Source organism: Globicephala melas, chromosome 19, assembly GCF_963455315.2.
Source record: "Globicephala melas chromosome 19, mGloMel1.2, whole genome shotgun sequence".
Lineage (NCBI taxonomy): Eukaryota > Metazoa > Chordata > Mammalia > Artiodactyla > Delphinidae > Globicephala > Globicephala melas.
This window is the reverse complement of record NC_083332.1, coordinates 60132274-60137543: the sequence shown is the minus strand read 5'-3', so window position 1 is coordinate 60137543 and position 5270 is coordinate 60132274.

Here is a 5270-nt window from a genome sequence, read left to right as displayed (position 1 = left end):
CTTTTCCAGGGTCGGCAGGTCTCCGTGTGTGCAGGGAGACGTCTCCTGGAGCCGACACGCTGTCTCGAGGGGTGGGTTTGAAGCCATGTTTGCTTTCTTCCTTTCACCTTTCTACAGTTTATTTTATTTTAAATAAGCCCTATCATTTGTGTAATTAGGAAAAGACTAAATTCATTTAGTTTAGCTGTCTCCCAAAAAACGCCAGCTGCACCTTAACAAAGGTCAGAGACCCTGAAACATCAGAATCAGGTTTATCTGTGCACAGCCTCTGTCCACGTTCAGGTGAAATCAATTTTCCTCAGTGGGTCCCTGCTGTTATCCCAACAAAAACGGCGAGGTGGACAGCAGGTGGCGCTGTCCCCTCAGAAACAGCCAGGGGCGGAATCCCTGGGACCGTTCAGGTGCTAGGCTGCCTCCTCTCCTAGGGAGGGTCCCCTGCCCCGAGCTCTCTGCCCAGGGAAGGCTTCTGACCATTTGGACAGAGATGGCCCAGCCCTCCCTGCTTCACCCCAAGCTGTGACCCCGCAAAGGTGTTACAGCAGGACCCAGAAACACGGTGTGCTAAACTATGGGGCTGGCTTTGGTGGAAATTTCCAAATGCAGAAACGTCGTCTCCTTTTCCAGGGGACATCTGCGGGCCCGGCATGCCCCGTGGTCGTGAACCCTGACACAGCAGGGTTCACGGAGCCCGTGCCTCCTCCCTGGTGTGATGCCGTGGTTTTAATGACATAAGCCTGGGGAGGCTTATCACCACCGTTACTCCTCAGACCACTGTCCAGCTGCGGCGTTTCTCCCTGGGCTGCCACCCCACTGACACAGTGAACTGCAGGAAATCAGCCGCAGGGCACAGTCTACACCGGCCCCAGTGCCTCTGTCCGCTCTGGACAGGCTCACCCTTCGGGGTCCCCAGACAGCCCGTGCTGTAGGAGTCGGAGGGGACCTTGGTGGCCACGCCCACACGGGGGTCTTGAACAGCACCAGCCTTCTGCCTCCGCTGGGGGCTTGGGTTGCCTTGGCCTTGGTGACGTTGCCTCTTTAGGGTGTTGACACGCCGACCCCAAGTATCCTGGTGCTGTTGACCCGTGTCAGCAGGGGTGTGTCAGCCGCTGAATCTTGTCTGACCCGATGGCAGAGGGCAGTGGGTACTCAGTGTCCCTGAAAGTGAATCTGTGCCAGATGCTTCCTCTGTCCTGTGTTTCGTGCGAACGGTATTTTACACTTGCAGAGTCCGTTGTCCCTCTTCCCTTGCCTATCCCCAGAGCACAGAGATCAAGACAGTTAAGGGCCCGTGATTTGTCTCGGTCCCACAATAAGTCAGTGCGCCATCGTGAGTGGACGTGGCTTGCCAGCGGGAGATGCTAAACAAGGGCCTCCCTCCTTAAAACAGCCCAGAACTCTGAGCTCTTGGTACCCAGAAGATTCCAGAGGCAGAGCAGGAGGGCGCAGCCACATATGCTGCCCCAGCTGGCCTCTCTTCCTTGAGCTTCATCTTTTGTTTGAGTTTTTCTCTGTTGGACTGAGGGGCCCAAGGAAGTGAAGGGATCTCTCATGGAGGTCCGTGGTGGGAACCTACGAAAACCAGGTCCACTGTCCCAGAGAGGAGGTGAAAGTCAGGGGTCTGAGCTGGGGCTGCTAGGAGGGCCTCCCCCCCCCCATCCAGATGCAGGCAGGGGGATCAGAGGGACCCCAGTCCCTTGTGCTGCCCCTGACCATTGCCATCTCCCCGGAAGAGGCAGGAGGCTGGCAGAGGCTGGGTCACGGACCACACTTCAGCTTCCCTCTTTTATCACTAGGCCTCATGGCTGGAGGAAAATGGGTGTCCAGGAGCCATGGGGCACAGTGGTTAGGGACATGGGCTTTGTGGTCAGAAAGTCCTGGGTCTGAGTCCAAATTCCACCTCTTACCAGCAGTGTCTTGATAACGTCCCCTAACCTCTCTGAGCTCATTTCTGAATCTGGAGTCGAGAGCAGTAAGTCGTAGGACCTGCCTGAGAGGGCTGCCGAGAAGGTGGACAGAGGTGGTGTGGAGAGAGGACGGCCGCGTGGCCAGCGCAAGGCGCCTCCTGCACAAACCCGAGCCCCGCGTCTGCTCGCCTGGGCGCCAAGTGCCCCCCATCAGCTGCTGCTTAGGATCACAGCTGGCTGGGCCACTGGGCGGGAGGGGGCAGCAGAGGCCACAATGAGACTCCTTCACCGGGGTTTTCTCAGGAGCCCAGAGAATGCTGGACGAGAGACTCTAAACTTCGCACCCATCAGGACCACCTGGACATCTGCGAGCCTGTGGATTCCCGGGTCCCACCTCCAGAGATTCTAATCCAGTGACTGTCAGCACCTGCCCCTGCCCCCACGTGCAGTGTGAGCAGACACCCCTAGTATTTCTGATGCGGGCAGTTCCTGGGCCGCACTCTGAACCACCCTCAGAAGTGAAGCCCTTGAGCGCAGGGTTAGGAGATCCTGGGGAGGGTCCACATCGGAACCGAACTCCTGACTCAGCCCCACGTTAGAATTCCATCTTTGGAGCCAAGTGGGACGTCTTTCTTCTCCCTGGGAACGGAGGGAAAGTCCAGGTGCGTCATACTGGAAGATGGGGCGTCCAGCGGTTCCCAAGCTGGTTGCCCGAGTCCCTGAGCAGGAGGCCTTGTAGAATATGGGTTCTTGCAACTCGTTTGACACCCACCCCACACTCCAGGGGAGGAGGATAAGTAATGCGCACCTCATAGCCATTCCTGGCTGGGCGTCCTGGGGCTAGGCTGTCCTCTTGCTCCTGGCAGGTGTCACCTCGCTGACCACTGAGGTGAGGAGAACCGAGGCTCCGAGGTAACATGTCTCACCCAGGTCTAGTGGTGCTGGAGCTGGGACTCTAGCTCCATCTTTGCACTGCTTCCAGGAGAGCTGCAGGCGGGGAGCCACTCCCCTCCCTGTCCCTAGCCCTCCAGCCCCAAAGGGCAAAGAAAACGGCAGGACCAGGCAGGCACTTCCCCTTCGGAAGCACGCACCCTGAGTGCCGGCTGGTCGCGAGGCCTGCAGCTCGCGTCTGCCAGGGGCTGGGGAGCCGGGACGCTGCGCCAAGGCGCCGCTGCTGCTGCTGCCGCTTGGGGCTGCGATGGCCTGCAGCCGAGGTTCAGCTGTGTCCCAGCCGTCGGCCCTGCGCAGGGAACTGCCACGGGAGGTGTAATCCACGAACAGAAGCCCTATCGTGAACATCCTGGCCGCTGCCCCACCTCCTGGCCTATTGTTTTGGGGAGTATTCATACCCTTGGGGTATTTTGACTGCGGTGTTCCAGGACAGACCCCCGAAAGATGTGTGCAGAACTGTTGAATTAATTCTCTCGAAAATGTCCCTAAGCTAGAATGATACCCCTTTATGCACCCAGGGCGTGTGATTTTGCACGGGACTCAGAAGCGCCTTTGCATTTTAAGCTGGTAACTTGCACAAGCCGTGCACGCTTTTGTGTTGGCACCGGGGGTGGGAGCTTCATCCCCGTGGTCCCTGTGCGAGCCAGGCCGAAATGGGCCTTGGGGAAGACTCGAGTGAACGTGGTCTTGCGCAGGGGCAGCGGGCGGCTTCGTGAAATCTTGGTCCTGGGCGTGGAGGCAATTATGCCTGTAGAATCTGACCCTTTCGGGTGTGCCTGGAGCCACACTCTCCCCGCGGGGAAGGCTGGACTTTGCTCTCATCCCCAGGCTCCAGGTCAGGCCCCAGGCAGGCCAGGCCCATCCCTGATCCCTGGGCTGGTTTTCCTGCACAGGCCCCTCTGGGTGCGTCCCACCTGGCCTGGCCCAGACGTGGGCACGCCGGGAGATCTTGCTGAAATGAAGGCGCTCCGGGGGAGATGAACAGGAGACCGGGGTTCGCCGCCGCCCCCCATCCCCCACTCTGGTCCGGCGGCGCCAAAGCCACGTACTACCAGGGCGCACCAAGGGGCCAAGGGAGTGGGTGCGGGGGCTGGAGACGCTGCCCGAGAAGACAGGGAGCGCGCCGACTGGGCTGGCATTGGGTTTCTCCTAATCAGCCCCACTTCCCCGGAGCCTCCATCCTAATTGGGGCGCAGGCTCCGACGGAGGAAGCAGGGGGCCCCACGCCTGCCTGCCTGCCTCCCTGCCAAGATTGTCTGGAGCCCCAGCACGACGTTCCTGCACTGGAGGCCTGGGGGCTTTTCTCTGGCCCCGTTCTGGGCACCAACGGGAGGCAGGGGGTGCGGAGAGGTGGCCTCTGCCCCGGAAGACAGTGCCTCCTCCGCCCTCCATGAAGCTGCTCCCCGCCCGCTGCCCAGGAGACCCGGGCCCGCCGCTTCGGCCGCCCAAGACCCCGAGGGACGGAGTCGCCGGCTTTTTCCTGTGCCCTTTATCTCGGTTTTATAGACAGCTGTTAGTTTGGGGCATTAATTGCTTGGGCGAGTTTATTGATAATTTTGATGTAACAGAGCACCGGAGAAATTGCCCTCACGTCCAGAATGTCAGATTTGAGAAGAACCAGGTTCAGAGGCTCACGACCCCACGACGCGGAGAAGCTGTGGTGGGTCTTGAACGGCTGCACCGACAATGTGACTTTATTGTGTTTGTTTTCCTAGGTAGCTGGGAATTGGAATAGAAAGAGGGTCAGCAGGGGAGACAGACTTTTTAAAATGGATTTTTCCCCTAATGATTTAGGGGGAAATGTAAGCAGATTGGAAACATGCCTATCACCTTGCTCTCCCACCAACAGCCTTTTTCCTGCTCAAATTTTACTCGCTTCTCCATTGGGGAAAACCAAGTGCAGGGCACACACACACACAAAAAAATCCTACCAAAAAAAAAAAAAAAAACCTTAAAAGGTGTTCCATGATTTATAACAGCTAGAATATGCGAACAGTAAAGTCTGAAACTCAAAGTACAATTCTCATTGGTCTTGGAGGGGCCAAAACAAAAGTGTAAAATATTTTACGTATATACATATATATATATACGTATATATATGTTTTTTCCCCTGGGGGAGGGACAACTATAGTTTTTCTTTAAACGTTTGCTTATTTCTTTAAAACAAGAAGCGACATATCGAGGGGCAGAGGGCTCTTCTTAAAAAACAGAAGCCAAGAAAAAGAGTTACTGTCGTCCAGATTTCACCTCAGCGTGAAATGAAGAGTGAAAAGAGAAGGATTAGCCAAGAAATAAAAAAGAAGAAAAAAGGATTAAGAATCATCCATACTTTAAATTTAAAAAAAAAAAAAAAAAGGCTGGAGATCCCAGGCTCGTTTCTGTCTGTATTTGGAAGATATTCTCCAATCCCAATAA